The 16949-nt window shown below is 42.5% G+C and overlaps 1 protein-coding gene across 1 annotated transcript in view; it reads left to right on the top strand.

The window, feature by feature from the left end:
- FAM217B (family with sequence similarity 217 member B) overlaps nt 1-9723 on the top strand; it is an 80889-nt gene extending 71166 nt beyond the window's left edge. Inside the window, exon 8 of the transcript XR_011025266.1 lies at nt 9534-9723. The gene's annotated coding sequence lies outside the window, so the exon portion shown is untranslated. The remainder of the gene's footprint in view (nt 1-9533) is intronic.
- Nucleotides 9724-16949: the final 7226 nt, after the last annotated feature.

Genomic DNA, 16949 nt, shown 5'->3' with positions numbered 1-16949 from the left:
TAGAACTTACCGGTAGCGGTATTTCAACAAATCCTCCAGGATGGCTACCTTAGTTCCCTCCCTATTAGGGGGGTTATTAATTATTAAATATAACTATGTCTTGTTGTTTTCCAGGTGGATCCTTCTGCGTGGTACTCTATAATAACTGAGGGAGTGAAGGCAGGGGAGGATTTATAGGGCTACCTAATTGCCTAATTGTTTTATTTGGAGGTGTTTCCTTTGGTGGGTGGAGCAGGCTTCCTCTCTTGTATCAGCCATCCTGGAGGATTCGTTGAAATACCGCTACCGGTAAGTTCTAACAGGCTTTTCGCTTCAGTGTCTCTTTAACTGAACGGGGGGTAAAGAGTTTAACTTACCTGGGGCTATTACCAGCCCCCTGCAGCAGTCCTGTGCCCTCGGAGCCGCTCTGGAATCCTCCGGTCCCTCGCTGTCACTTAGTTTCGTTTTTGACGACTCACCAGTCGGCCGGCCGCTATGTGTATTATTTGACGCATTCCCTACTGCAATTAGCGCTGTTGCGGACCGCAACACGTACAAAGATACGCGTTGCCACATATCTACGCGTGCTGATTGCGGCAACGCGTATTTTTGTACATGCTGCGGTTCGCAACAGCGTTAATTGCAGTAGGGAATGCGTCCATTAATATGCATGGCTGGTGAGTCGTCAAAAACGAAACTAAGTGACAGCGTGGGACCGGAGGATTCTAGAGTGGCTCCGAGGGCACAGGACTGCTGCAGGGGGCTGGTAATAGCCCCAGGTAATTGAAACTCTTTACCTCCGTTCAGTTAAGGTTCCCTTTAAGGTCTAAAGGTAATCTGGTAAGCGCATCTTGTTTATTGGTAATGGAATATTGAGAATAGCGCTGAAGTTATATATCATATTAACTTATGCTTTCGAAGATGTGGAAGAATAGCCACCCCAGCGCACAAATGGTGGTTCTGCCCAGTTGCAAAAAACTTCTGGGTAAAATTACAGCACTTATTAACAATGCCGTTGAAATATCCACTCCACCATTACAGGCTGCAGCCTAGCCAACCATACAGGAGAAGGCAGGAGAATCGCATTCATTTAATTCTTGCCTTATTATATTGCAATAATGTATATGTCCACAAGGTGTCACCATAACTATGTAGGTTATAAGGTTCTAATAATTGTCTTCAATACGATTAACATTTAAAGTGTATGAGTGCAAAATAGTAGCAGTCGGGTATTGTACTGTGTTAGCCATCAGTAAAAGCAAGAAGTTTTAAATCAGGATGATACCATTTATTGGCTAACTAAAAAGAATAACAATAAGCGAGCTTTCAGCTTTGCAGCCTTCGGGCTTAAATCCTGTTTGCTTGTAAACAAGGATTCTTATCTCAGCTAACAACCTCCCACCCCATTTAGATGTTCTGCTTCACTTAAGGCATCTTAATGACATGTATGTATGCTTGAAAAAAATCTATGTAACCCCTTTTGATGTTGCCTGTATATAGCTGTCTGTACCATCAGCCTGCAAGCAAACAGGATTTAAGCCCGATGAAGGCTGCAAAGCCGAAAGCTCTCTTATTCTTATTCTTTTTAATAAATGGTATCATCCTGATTTAAAACTTCTTGCTTTGAGTTCAAAATGAGATAGTTACCTCAAGAGAAGGATGCCTCTTCCTATTTAGGCTTCCCTCAGTGATCTGGTGTCCCCCCTTGCTGATTTCGGCACCCCAGAAGATTGGCAACATGGTAAGGCACCTCCCCTTTCATCATCGTGGCTGCACGAACATGCCCGCACATGCATAGTAAGCCGAAGTCGCTCATGTACTTGGGCAAATTTGGGTTGCTCACTAGGGATGCCATTGTTGTACCTAGTTCGGCACGGCATCACCCTATGCACTACACAGTGTGCGTAATAACAGAATTACGCTGGCGCATGTGCAATGTGGGCACCGCTACAGTGCAAAGGCTTACACTGACACTGCCACTGATGTCGGGACACCATCCTTACTTTAGTGCAAGAAGGTACAGACTCTCTGTTTACCTGCCGCCGCCGCCGCACATCCTCAACATTGTCAAAAGTATTGAAATTTAATTTTTTTTTTCTATTGAGAAGCAAATGTAGTGACAATAACATGTACAATCTGCTTTAATATGACACTGCATTGGTTTAAACATGTTTTCCCCTCTAAAGGTGCCCAGTAATTTTGCAATTCTCCCTGGCAAATGATCAGAAACAAGATGACAGAAGAGGCGGAAGTAGATCTTAGTTTAATATTTACATGGATCCCTTGGAATATCCGGGCTATAAAATATGGGGTTACACACTCACTTATTGGGCCAACACTCAAATTCTGTATGACCTAATGATGAAATGAAATAGGAGAGCTGGCACCTCGCCCCTGGTCACACTAAGAGATAACATAGAATTCCCCCCAAGTAGTCAAAAAAACTGGTTTGTCTCTAATAGAGTGGACAGTGAAATACGGATTCTGGACCTAGTAGGAGATTATGAGCTGGGAATCACTGGCCTTTTAGAAGAAAGGAATGAAATCCACGCCTGGGGTGGATTGCAAATTAACAGCTTCCTGAGATCCTTAGATAAGAAAAGACCAGGTATAAGACTCAATATAAATATGGTAGAAAAATGTATTTTTCTTAAAGAAAAATCGGCTAAATTATTATTTTGGGTGCATACGTTTATTCAAGGAGGAAACCTCAGAGAAACTCCCTTCGTGGTAAAAAAAATGGGAAGAGATCTAGGACATAACTGAGGAAAAGATTTATAGCATAAGATCTACCATATTATCTGGAAATACCCAAACCGTAAATTACAACTTACCCAATATAAAATATTGTCCAGATGGTATCTTACCCTGGCAAAAATGGCTAAATTCTCCAGAGACGGTGTAGATAGATGCTAGTGGTGTGACCAGGGAGAAGCTGATCAGACCCATATGTGGTGGGGCTGCCCTCAGGTGAACCAGTTCTGGCAAGTTATTGAAGGTTTTTGGAGTAGATTTATGCAAAAACTGTACATATAGCATGCTTAGAAGCTGTGTTTGGAACTGTAGAAAGTGAAGAGAGCAACCAGTTAAAAGAGCTCAGAGAAATTGGGAGCCTGGTAGCACGTAATATCCTAGCAAAACGATGAAAGATAAGGATCCAATAGACTTGGAGACGTGGTCTGCTGGGCTGTGTCTCTTCTGGGAGGAAGCCTGGGAGGAGGGGACAGAGAATATAGGGGAGCTGAGTAAGATAAAACGATTAAAAAAACTTTGGATGGACCTATTACGGAGGGAGGAGGTATCGACAGGAACTAGAAGGGATGACCTGGCTGAGAGGTAAATGAGAGTGGGATGTAGAATAAATAACGGAAGAACGGAGGGAATAAATGAGGGAAGAACGGTCAAGTATGGGACCACGTGGATGGGGAAGGTAGTAAGGTTATGAGTGATTGATCTAAGGGAGGAGATTGGGCGTTGAGAGGGGAGGGAGGTGGGAGGGAGTCTGCTTTTTGGGGGGTTTATAGTGGACTCAGCCCTAGTAGGGCTGCCTGGTGTTTCTCGGTTGTTTATTGTGTTTGTTCATTTGTTTTTGTTTTCTACTCTACTGACTGGGCTTATTTGTTTGGTTAAATATAAATTTGCTGAAATTATCGAACTATGATGGAAACTAAGAGCCAGACAGGAGTGTCTCAATGAAGCCCAAGTTAAAGAGACTCCGTAACAAAAATTGCATCCTGTTTTTTATCATCCTACAAGTTCCAAAAGCTATTCTAATGTGTTCTGGCTTACTACAGCACTTACTACTATAACAGTCTCTGTAATAAATCAATGTATCTTTCCCCTGTCAGACTTGTCGGCCTGTGTCTGGAAGGCTGCCAAGTTCTTCAGTGTTGTGGTTCTGTGATGACTCTCCCCCCTTCAGGCACCTCTCTGCACACTGCCTGTGTGTTATTTAGATTATGGCAGATTCTCTTTTCTCTCTTATCTTTTACAAGCTGGATAAATCGTCCTCTGAGCTGGCTGGGCTTTCACATACTGAGGATTACAGACAAGGGCAAAGCTGTTTGCAAGAAGAAAAGAGCAGCCTGAAACTTCAGTGCATGAGAGCAGAAGGGGGAAAGAAACACACAATGATCTCTTGAGATACAAAAGGAAGGGTGTATACAGCCTGCTTGTGTATGGATGTATTTTCTATGTATTTTCTATAACCTACTTCCTGTTTTGGTGGCCATTTTGTTTGTTTATAAACAAACTTTCTAAAACTGTTTTTAACAACTTTTAATGCGGCGAGGAGCGGTGAAATTGTGACAGAGGGTAATAGGAGATGTCCCCTAACGCACTGGTATGTTTACTTTTGTGCGATTTTAACAATACAGATTCTCTTTAAGGTCTGGCAAGGCTGAGCTGGGTTCAAAAAAAAAATTATATTAGATTTAAAAAAAAAATAAAAAAAAAAGAAAGTAACAAGGGAAATTTGTCAACCAATCCGATCAGATTAATGAAATCAATCTGTTTTTTTTTTTTATCATTGATTTATCTAACTGATCAGATTGGCTAATGTTTTTCCACCTGTTACTGTGCACAAGAGATCATTTACAATCGATCATAACCATGAAATTGGACTTTTTTTCACTCATATGTAATATATGTATATATTACATTTGGCGTCAATATCATGTATGGAAGCTTGCAATCAACTGCAGAATTTTGCCCAATAGACTGTAACTTAGCAAAATGATTAAAACGTTTGCGAACATAATTATGCCTCCAAATTTGTGAAACTGGTTTGGGCAATATCGCTAACATTAAAGGACCATTATTGTGAAAAGGTGAAATTTATGTAAAATGTAAATTTATCCCCAAAATGCACTACATTACTTTTTAGCTGTGCTTCTTTGGAATTGATAAATATGTTGGGAATGAAAGAGGGGGAGTAGATGGGGATGAGAAACTTCTGCAACTGGAGAGTAGGTGGATTATGCGGCTGGGTACAGATGGTCCATCTGGATTCAATGACAGGATTGACATGGGTATATTCTTATGAAACAGTTAACCGGGGGACTATGATTATAGTGAGCTATTGGGAGGTATTATATATGTTACGGTCAGAACCCGAAGTGTGGCCACTTCATGTTCTGGCCGGCCACTTCGGGTTCTGGCCGGTCAATGTGCGAAGTGGCCGCTGCGCTGCGGCCAATGTTAGAAATGGAATGATTGCTGTGAAGATTATTGTGTTTTCTGTCCGTCTCTGGCCAAATGTAGCAAAAGTTGGTTAATTTAATGAAATGAAGCCGGCGGCAATGTAACGGGTGAAGCCGCCGGCTTCCGTTCTCTCTCCTCCCCCTGTTTATTTTTATTTTTTTACATGTGGATGTAGTTTTACTTTTTGGCCACAAGATGGCAACCTTGAGTTTGTTTACATGATGTCGCTCTAAGCGTACGCTTAGAGGAACGTAGGGAGACGTAAGAGGCAGAAAAATCGAGGTTTCAGAGAGAATTGGTCACGTTATCTGCCGGAGAAAGGAATCCATGATCGGGCACCATGTCCCGATTCATTGATTCCTGAGCTAACGATCCGCGGCCGGGAGCACGCGTGAGATCAGCCACGGGAGCGCACATGGCCTTCTGGACGTAGCCTCTACGTCCAGAAGGCTTAAAGAGACTCCGTAACAAAAATTGCATCCTGTTTTTTATCATCATAAAAAGTTCAAAAAGCTATTCTAATGTGTTCTGGCTTACTGCAGCACTTTATACTATCACTGTCTCTGTAATAAATCAATGTATCTTTCCCCTGTCAGACTTGTCAGCCTGTGTCTGGAAGGCTGCCAAGTTCTTCAGTGTTGTGGTTCTTCTATGAACTCCCCCTTCCAGGCCCCTCTATGCACACTGCCTGTGTGTTATTTAGGATTAGAGCAGCTTCTCTCTTATCTTTTACAAGCTGGATAAATCGTCCTCTGAGCTGGCTGTGCTTTCACATACTGAAGAATTACAGACAAGGGCAAAGCTGTTTGCAGGAAGAAACAAGCAGCCTGAAACTTCAGTGCATGAGAACAGGTGGAAAGAAACACACAAATGATCTCTTGAGATTCAAAAGGAAGGCTGTATACAGCTGCTTGTGTATGGATGTATTTTCTATGTGTGGGCATACTGTACATCAACCTACTTCCTGTTTTGGTGGCCATTTTGTTTGTTTATAAACAAACTTTTTAAAACTGTTTTTAACCACTTTTAATGCGGCGAGGAGCGGCGAAATTGTGTCAGAGGGTAATAGATGTCCCCTAACGCACTGGTATGTTTACTTTTGTGCGATTTTAAAAATACAGATTCTCTTTAAATGGTTAAACTTAGTATTCAAAAGCTGACAGATTTTGGACTAGTCCATCACCTCAATAGGGGATTATCAGTATTACCTTTATTCTTTACGAAAGCACTCCCTGGAAATGATTCATACAAAGATGCTTGCCTGCACACTATTCTGGCAGTTGGACTGAGCAACTGCCATTAAATATGCACTTTTGTAATGAAATACCTGATCTCGCATACTGCAAGGTGTCGGGCCGACTTGCTCGATCGGGTGCATGGTAGGAACGGCTTGCAATTTTGCGACAATTGTCAAATGCGACTAAACCCCTGGTGCTGTCCCCCCTAATGGTAATGTGTGTGTGTGTCCCGGTTCCTAGATGCAATGTATACATTGCATTTCCACTGCCTACCCAGAATTTTGATGCACTTCACTTGCTATACACTCGTGCCCCTCATGGTTTCCTAGTAAGAGGTACGTGTATGACGTCAGATGTCATACACGCGGCCACGTTACTAGCTAGACAACCACATGGCGCGTGTGTATGGCGAGTGGAGTGCATCCGGAGCGGAGGAAAGGTAATGCAGAGGCGGCGGCGGAAAGGTAATGTATACTTAACATGTAACTTATCATTACAGCGGCAGTGTCGGGGTGGCGAGGCGGACATATGCAGCGTCACAAGGCCGATTACCAAGAGATTTTATGCTGAAATTGATCGGTAATCGGCCTTCGGTGTATGGGCAGACAACAGATCTCCATCTAATCAGATTCTATCAGAGAGAGATTTGTCTCTTGGTTGAATATGCCCATCATTGCTAGATGTATGGCTTCCTTTAATCTACACTGATTGTATTCTTGTTTCAGATACATGACTCAGAACACTACTGCAGGCAAATAGATCTGTGGGGCAGCTAGGCAAGTGGAACTGCTGAAAACAAATAAGTATGGTGACCTCTATACCCCCTTCACTACATGTGCACACAGTGGCGGCACCCCCCAGCGTGAACTGACTTTCGACGTCTAATAGACGCCATGTCAGTTCACCGGCAACAGCAACCCGCAGCGACAGAGCAGGGCTACGGTAAAATGGCGTCCGAAGCCCTGCTCTGGAGACTTTGAGTCTGCAGTGCAGGGCTTCGGGCTCCATTTTCCTGTAGCCCTGCTCTCAGTGCTGGGGTTTCAGTTGCTGGCTGCAGAGGATCATGGGAGCTGCGCGCCGGGCGGAGGCCGGGACAGTAGGTCTGCTGCAGGTGAGTAAATGTTTTTTTTTTTTAATTTATATTAGCAGGTGTATGTTCTGGTCAGGTCTGCCACGTGATTGCACGTATTTTCTGGTCAAATCTGCCACATGATTGCATGTGTTTTCTGGACAAATCTGCCACATGATTGCACGTATTTTCTGGTCAAATCTTCCACATGATTGGATGTATTTTCTGGTCAAATCTGCCACATGATTGCACATATTTTCTGGTCAAATCTGCCATATGATTGCACGTATTTTCTGGTCAAGTCTGCCACATGATTGCACGTATTTTCTGGTCAAATCTTCCACATGATTGCATGTATTTTCAGGTCAAATCTGCCACATGATTGCACGTATTTTATGGTCAAATCGGCCACATGATTGCACGTATTTTCTGGTCAAATCTGCAGACATGATTGCATGTATTTTCTGGTCAAATCTGCCACATGATTGCACATATTTTCTGGTCAAATCTGCCACATGATTGCATGCATTTTCTAGTCAAATCTGACTACATGATTGAACAATTTTCTGGTCAAATCTGCCGCATAATTGAATGTATTTTCTGGTCAAATCTGCCACATGATTGAATGTGTTTTTGGTCAAATCTGATGACACGATTAATTGTATTTTCTAGGCAAATCTGCTCACATTATGTGTATTTTCTTGAGAGAATCTGCACAATTATGTGAATTTTCTGGGGAAAGGGTCACCAAAACTTGGGCCCACTGTCTTTGCATTGCACTTTTAAAGGGAACCCAAGGTGAGAATAATATTGAGGCTGCCATATGTATCTCCTTTTAAGCAATACCAGTTGCCTGGCTGCCGTGCTGGACCTCTGCCTCTAATTCTTTCAACCATAGACCCTGAACAAGTGTACAGCAGGTCAGGGGTTTCTGACAATATTGTCAGAACTGACAAGATTAGCTGCCTGATTATTTCTGGTGTAATTCAGTTCACTACTGCAGCCAAATAGATCAGCAGGGCTGCCAGGCAACTAGTATTGTTTAAAAGAAAATAAATATGGCAGCCTCCATATCACTCTCACCTTGGGTTCACTTTAAATTACAGTTAGCTCCGCCCTTATCCGTTCATGGCCATGCCCATTTTTGCTTCGCACGCCGCAGGTTATAGCCACACCCATTTTTGCCGCGGCGCGCGAACCATCTACCCCACAAATTGGTCCAGCACCTGCAAAGCACCTCCCCCAAAAAAATCCTGGAGCTGCCACTGTGTGCACTTCAAGATAAAAAGCAGAAAGGTTGGAATTAGGAGGATACCACTTACTGGCTTACTCAAGACTTCATGAACACAGCATTGTACGTGGATCACTGTTTTTCTGTCTTGTTTTGTTTTGTTTTTCCATTCGTTTTGTGTTTTTTTTGTTTTTGTTTCAAAAATGTAAAAAAAACAGCCATATACTGTAGATTCCAGGATCGCAATAGTATATAATAATATACTACCATTACAATCTGTAGTGCATGACTAACAGAAAAGTAAAACTTAAGAAACTGGCTGCAGTGCAGTCCAACACATCTATTAAACAGAAGACGATATAGAACATATAAGCAGAATCCACTAGCAGAAGAGCTCTTGTTGGAGCCCTAATTAAGTATCTCACAACCGATCACATTTACAGGTAAGTAGATCTATTCCTCAAATTCTGTAGTATAAAGCACGTATTTGCATACTTTTACAATTTCGTCTAAAAGCAAACCTAAGGTGGCCATACAATTGTCAACTTAGTAGCCAATTGACCATCCGATTCAATGATTATCGAATGTGCTGAATTTGCTCCTCAGAACTCATCAATTCCGCCCTTTGGGCCCAGGTGATAAGAAATGTATGGATCTGATCTTGTCTGGTAGCCCTTAATACTAGATGATTATTATGCGCCATCTTGACTGAGAGTCTTCTCTGCGTACATTTGCCATATTTTTCTTTTTTCTGTGTAGCAAGATGCGGATCACCTGTTAACTGGCTGTTGTCTCTCTTTTTGTTTCCATACAGTACAACCTTCTTGGATACAGCTGTGTCTGTACAGCGCTCATTCTCCAAATTGTGGCCCCCAATGATCGCTGAACAACAGAACTCTGGTGTGTGTACAAAATTTACATAATGATCTGACATTTCCTGGAAACAACTGACGACTTACACTGGTCGATTTGTCATCAGATTGACCAACAGATAGACCAATGGCTGTATGGCTGCCTTTACTGCAAACAGATTGTGAATCGATTTCAGCATGAAACCGATCACAATCTGTGAAGCTGCCGCCGCAAACACCCCCCCCCCCCCCCCTCCACTTACATTACCTGCTCCAGCCGGCGCGACTCCCCCGGTCTCCGCTGTCTTCTCTGCGCTGGGCTCCGGGTACGGCTGGCTGGCTTCACTGAACTTCCTGCCGGGGGAAGTTTAAACAGTAGAGGGCGCTCTACTGTTTAAACTTCCTGCCGGGACAGGAAGTTCAGTGAAGCCTGCCGGACCCGGAGCTCAGCGCGGAGAAGACAGTGGAGACTGGGGGAGTCGCGCCGACCAAAGCAGGTAATGTATTGCCGCTAGCGTCGGTCGTCGGCCATTCGGACGCCGCTATCGACGCAATCCCGATCCGCCGGCGATCAAGAAAAATCTTCCGCACGGACAGATCGACGGGAACGATTGATTTCGGACGGAAATCGATCGTTCTGTCAGCGTTTGCGCAACGATTTCACAACAGGTTTGATCACAGTGATCGAATCTGCTGTATATCGGCGGGAAAATCGTTAGGTGTATGGGCCCCTTTACATGGTTAAAATATTCTGCTGCTACTTGAGGTAAAGACAAAGCATTGTTTTCCTGTCCTTAGAGCGTGGAATGAGCAGTTGTGTTTCTGTCTTTGAAAATCTGACAGGTGTGATTTATTAATAATGTCTTTCTCACAGTCTTTCTCCTTGCATAATGTCTGCTGTTATTATAAAGTCTCAGCTAAGTGTGGTGACAGTTTGCCTTGAAGCCAGAACAAAGTCTGTAGTGTTATAGAGTAAGTGGCTTATGGAATAAGCCCTCAGACATACAGAGGGTGCTACGCCCATTGGGACAAATGCTAAGCCTTCATTTGACTACGCCCAGGCATATTACTGGTTAATCCACTGTTTATTCTCACTGTTGTTTTCAGGCTTTAACCATTTCAGTGTGACAGAAAGTATTACGTTTCATCAGAACTGATGTTTTTCCCATCAATAACTTGTTTTACTCTGGCAAATGCATGGAGCTATTGTCATTACAGGTCAGGATTTCATGTAAAATGCATATAACTATGGACATAGGGAACTGCTTGTAACCCTCAGCCAGTGAGAGACAGATGTATGTAAAATAGAGGCGGTATATGATGATTTATTTATATCGTATTAACATGTTCTGCAGCACTTTACAGAGTACATAGTCATGTCACTGACTGTCCTCAGAGGAGCTCACATTCTAGACTATGGCTATGGTAGGATTAATGCCCTACCATATTATTATGTACTAGCTGATTGCCCAGCGTTGCCCGGGTATGTATTTGGCTGGTGTTGGCTCTGCCCACTTTTTGTAACCTGGACACACAGTCAATAAATGATCATGTTTGTGAGCTTTGGGGTCCTTGGCATCAATAATTTGTATTTTTCCAGTGACCTGAAACAAATCTGATTGGCTTTTTGTGAATCTGTCCCCTTTTCTGAATTTAAACCCCAGTGATACAATGACCAACTGTATCAGGTTTGAGGCGTGTGCCATTAACAGTGCAAGAATGGCAGCAATTAAATATTCCCCTTGAAAATCAATAGGTGAATTTTGATTGGCTTTTGTAGGCTCCACCCACTGTTCTGAATATTAATCCCAGTCACCCAGTAACCAGCTGTGCAAAGTTTGAGAACCCTGCCATTAACAGTGAAGAAGAGCTGCCGTTTACATTTTCCCAGAGAAATCTGTTTTTGACTCCACCCAGTTTTTGTAACCTTGGCACACAGTCACTCAATGACCAAGTTTGTGAGCTTTCGGGTTCCTGGCATCAAAATTGTGCTAATGGAAGCAGTTTATCCAGCAAAGAAATCTGTCTGTTTGTGACTCTGCCCCTTTAGTGAATTTGAACCCCAGTCACTTAACGACAAACTGTAGCAGGTTTGAGGCCTCTGCCATTAACAGTGTAAGAATGGTAGCAATGTAAATATTCTCTTAAAAATCAATAGGTGAACTTTGATTGGCTGTTGTAGGCTGCACCAACATTTCTGAATAATAATCCCAGTGGCCAATTGTGTCAAGTTTGGGAACCCTGCCATGTAAAAAATGATGTTGCTGGTGCCGCCCTCTTTTTCTAACCTTGAAATACAGTCACTCAGTTACCAAGTTGATCAGCTTTGGGGTCCTTGGTATAAATACTTTGTATATTCCCATTGAAAAATAAACAAATCTGATTGGCTGTGGCTCCGCCCCATTTTTGAAATTGAACCCTAGTCACCCTAGCATCTTCTATTAACAGTATAAAAATGGTAATAGTTTGAATATTCTTTTTGAAAATCAAAATTTGAATTTTTATTGACTGTTGTAGGCTCCACACACTTTCCAAAATCTTAATCTCATTCACCGAGTGACCAACTGTGCAAAGTTTGAGAACCCTGCCATTAACGGTGTAAGAATGGCTGCAGTTTATATTTCCTAGTAAAAATGTTTTTGGGCTCCGCCTACTTTTTGTAACCTGGACACACAGTTACTCAATGAACAAGTTTGTGAGCTTTCACGTTCCTGGCATCAAAAATGTGTGAATGGAAGCAGTTTATCCACCAAGGAAATCTGTTTGGCTGTTTGTGGCCCCGCCTCTTTAGTGAATTTGGACTCCAGTCACCCAATGACAGACTGTAGCAAGTTTGAAGCTTCTGTCATTAACAGTGTAAGAATGGCAGCAGTTTAAATATTTCCCTAGAAAATCAATAGGTGCATTTTGATTGGATGTTGTAGGCTCCACCCACTCCTGAATATTAATCTCATTCACCCAGTGACTGAGAAGTGTGTCAAGTTTGAAAACCCTGTGATTAACAGTCTAAGAATGGCTGCAGTTTACATTTTCCCATTTAAAATAAATGGATGAAATTTGATTGGCTGTTTTATGCTCCGCCCACTTTTCCTGGATTTGTAACCTTGGTTACCAAGTGACCAACTGTGCCAAGTGTGGGGACTCTGGCTTGATTACTGTCAGAATGGCAGCCTTTTACATTTTTTTCATTGACGTGAATGGGTGAAATCTGATTTGCTGTTTGTAGCTCCGCACCAGGTACGTAGGGGAGGGGACGGGAGACCCCCAGAACATATCATCCAAGGTAGTAAGGGATCTGTATACCAAGTTTCATTCAAATCGGTCAAGCCGTTTTCGCGTGATCAACACACACACACACACACACACACACACACACACACACACACACACACACACACACACACACACACACACACACACACTTTTATATATAGAGATTTATTTATACAGGTAGTCCCCGGTTAACGAACGAGATAGGGACTGTAGGTTAGTTCTTAACCTGAATTCTTAAGTTGTAACACTGTGCCATCTCTGTCCCCTGTACCTCCTCTGTGCCTCCAGTGTCCCTCTCTGCCCTCTGTACCTGCTTATACAAATTTAAAAGCCATTTTTTCTTAGAATTTTTTAATATCAATTTTCTTAAAAACTACAAGTCCAATTTGAAAAAAAAAATTTGACTTGTTCCCATGGAAACAGAGAATCCATGCCGTTCGGCGGGTCGTTCCTAAGTCGGGCGTTCGTAAGTCAGGGACTACATGTATAGCACTGACATCTTCTGCAGAGCTTTACAGAGTACATAGTCATGTCACTGACTGTCCTCAGAGGAGCTCACAATCTAATCCCTACCATAGTCCTAGTCTAATGCCCTACCATATTATTATTATTAAGTATTTATATAGTACTGACATCGTCTGCAGCACATTACAGAGTACATAGTCATGTCACTGACTGTCCTCAGAGGAGCTCACAATCTAATCCCTACCATAGTCCTAGTCTAATGCCCTACCATCTTATTATTAAGTATTTATATAGCACTGACATCTTCTGCAGCACATTACAGAGTACATAGTCATGTCACTGACTGTCCTCAGAGGAGCTCACAATCGATTCCCTACCAAAGACATAGTCTAATGTCCTTCAATTAAAGATAACCCAAGGTGGTTCTTGGGGGGGGTGGGTTGTGGCAGATAGGACACGGAGGCATGCTCTCTGCCTCCTGACTCGCCTCTGTGTCCCCCAACCGGCGCTCTCTGCCCCCCACCACCACCGCTGCGCTTTAGCCCCCCAAGATTAGCAACAATATTTGTCGCTAGCTCGGAGGTAAACACGGGAGAGGAATTCCCTGTTTAAAACTCCTGCCAGGGGCGTTCCTACAGAGCTTCTAGAGCTGGCATTGGGCAGCTCTGACTCCCTGGCTGCGCCCCCTGCCACTCCCCCACATCCCTGCGTGCTATGAGAGACACGCTGCCTACTATTTTGTTTGTTTCATTGGCTCTCTTTAAGGGCCCATTCACACTAGAAGCACTTTTCTGAGCATTTTGCAGTTAGCGGTTTTAACCACTTAGGCCTAACTGGACAAAAATTAGGCTGCACGCACTCCCGCGGGCAGCGCGAGTTCCCGCGCCCAAATGCCCCTCCCCCCCCCCCCCCCCCCCCCGGTGCGTACTCCCGCCACCAGCCGTTAGCCCAGCGATCAGACGCTGCGACTTTTCTGAGTTCAAAAAGTTCCTCTTCTTCATTCTTCTTCCTGGGAGCGAGATCGATCGCTCCCAGGGCTTTTTAACTGTGGCCATCTTGTGGCCAAATAGTAAAACTACACCCACAACCAGTTTTTATTAAATAAATACATTTCTTAACATTTAAAATTAGCTGTTTAACTCCCACATCAAAAAATACCCACATAAAAGTTTTAATAACAAAAAATTACAATAATAAAAAAAAAACATAATTAGTTACCTAAGTGTCTGAACTTTTTAAATATTCATGTCAAAGGAGTATATCAATATGATTTATTCAATTATGGGATTTTAAATAGTGATGGAAGCAAATTGAAAAAATGCACCTTTATTTCCAAATAAAATATCGGCGCCATACATTGTGATAGGGACATAATTTAAATGGTGTGATAAGTGGTACAAATAGGTAAATAAAGTACATGGGTTTTAATTATGGTAGCATGTATTAATTTCAAACTATAATGGCCAAAAGCTGAGAAATATTTTTTTTTCCATTTCTTTCTTAATATTCCTATTAAAATGGATTTAAAATAAATCAATTCCCATCAAATGTATCAACCACAGAAAGCCTAATTGGTGGCGGAAAAAACAAGATATAGATCAATTCATTGTGATGAGTAGTGATAAAGTTATTGGCAAATGAATGGAAGGTGAAAGTTGCTCAGATGCAAAAAAAAAATCTCAACCCTGGTTTCACAGTGGGACGTTAAAGTCCCACGTTACAGCAGCCAGTAACGCAGCCTAACTCACAGCACTGTAAAATCAATTGTGCTGTTCACAGTGCCCACGTTGCGTTATATAGTAACGCAGCACGTTTAAACAAAGTGCTGCATGCTGTACAGTATACTGGGCTAAGCAGCGTTGGCTTGCACATGCTTAGTAATGTTGGAGGAGGAGGTCTCTCTACTCCTCCTCCTCCGCAGCCAGCCACATGGCTAATTAATATTCACTGCACTGCAGAGACTGGTGGTAGGACTGTAGTGTTGTCCGGATCATGAACGAATCGTTCATTTGATCCGGATCTTTTTTGTGAGACGAATCATCCGGATCATCACAATGAAAGATTCGGTTCACAGTGGATGTCTGTCTGGAAGAAACAGGAACATACAGAATGTACAGTGCAGGGAAAGTCCTGTCCTGCTAGTCATTTCACCCCCAGTCTGCTTCCCTAGTAAAATGGTTCAAAGATCCGGATCTTTTCAATGATCCGATTCAAATGATCCGAATCCTTAAAAAGATCCGGACTTCCTATCACTAACCTGGAGCATCTGCTTTGAGAGCTGCATAACGCAGCTCAATCTGACGTCCAACTTCAACACCACCATACGTTGCGTTAGGGGCACGTTATGCGACCATAACGTCCCCTAAAACGCAACGTCTTGGTGTGTAAGTAGCCTAAGTGGTTAAAATCGCTCCCATTCACTTTCATTAAAATCGCAGGAAAAAATAGTTGCGATTTTGCAATCGCGTACGCGAAAATCGTGCCGATTGTTCCACAATTTTTACTGCGATTTTAATGAAAGTGGTTTCTGTAGGAGTCTTTTCTAATACATCCGATCTCCTACATACAAACAGGTTCCATTCCCAGAGATAATTGTCAGTTTAATCTGTTTGTAATTTGAGTCCTTTGTTGAACATGGCGAAATGTAGATAAATGATTTACTTTCAGACAACTCTGAATTTGGACTTCAAGTATAAACAATGATTTTTGGTTGTTTTCAATGTGCTTTTCATGTGTTTCTTACAACAATTTGTACAATACTGTAACTTGTAACAATAAAAATACTTTATAACAAACACAGTCATGTATGTTTTGTACATGGAGACATGCTTGTATGTATGAAACCTTGTAACTGGAGTTGTTTGTAAGCAGGGGAATGTATTGATAGGCACTGTGTTATTATTATTATTTATTGTATTTATAAAGCGCCAACATATTACGCAGCGCTGGACAATAAATAGGGATACATACATTGCAACAAGGGGTGACAGACAAGCAACCAGGGACACTTACTTTAAGAAATTGTTGGAACTATTCCCAGACTTTCTCACACTAGAACATGAGAGAAAACATATATCCTACTAGGAGAAGAGGAATCCACAGTGACAATCGCTGCACACTATGTCATAGCATGCCACAGACTGAGAGGAGCATAACGGAACTGTAAACCTAAAAATGTCCACAGACTGCTTAGCCATTGTCCCCCTCCCCCACCCCCTCCCATGTCCCCTATTTCCCCTTGCTTTGGCAATACCTGTAATGAATCTTGGTCATGCCAATAAAGCTATCTTTGATTTGATTTGATTTGACAGAGAGGTAGCAAACGGTTATATAACATAGCACAAGGTTATACATACAATCAGGGTATAAAATGCGGTTTACAGAGACCCAGCAAAACAAGTACGAGTAAGTCCATTAAAAGGGTGTAATTGCTGGGGTAGTAAGATTAAGAAGGACACACTAAGGGAGGGGGGAGGCCCTGCCAAGGCTTACAATCTAAAGGGTGGGGGGACACACTGCTTGATGCAGTATAAAGCCATACATGTTAGTCATGTGCTGCTTCCACCTCCAGCCCCCCTGGTACACCTGTTAGTATTGATTGACGTAAATATGGGCATGGTCAATCAGTGTTTGTTCAGTAT

The sequence above is a fragment of the Hyperolius riggenbachi genome, chromosome 12 (genome assembly GCF_040937935.1).
Source record: "Hyperolius riggenbachi isolate aHypRig1 chromosome 12, aHypRig1.pri, whole genome shotgun sequence".
Classification (NCBI taxonomy): Eukaryota; Metazoa; Chordata; class Amphibia; order Anura; family Hyperoliidae; genus Hyperolius; species Hyperolius riggenbachi.
Note: the sequence above shows the minus strand (reverse complement) of the source record. Positions and strands in the feature narration are given on the sequence as shown.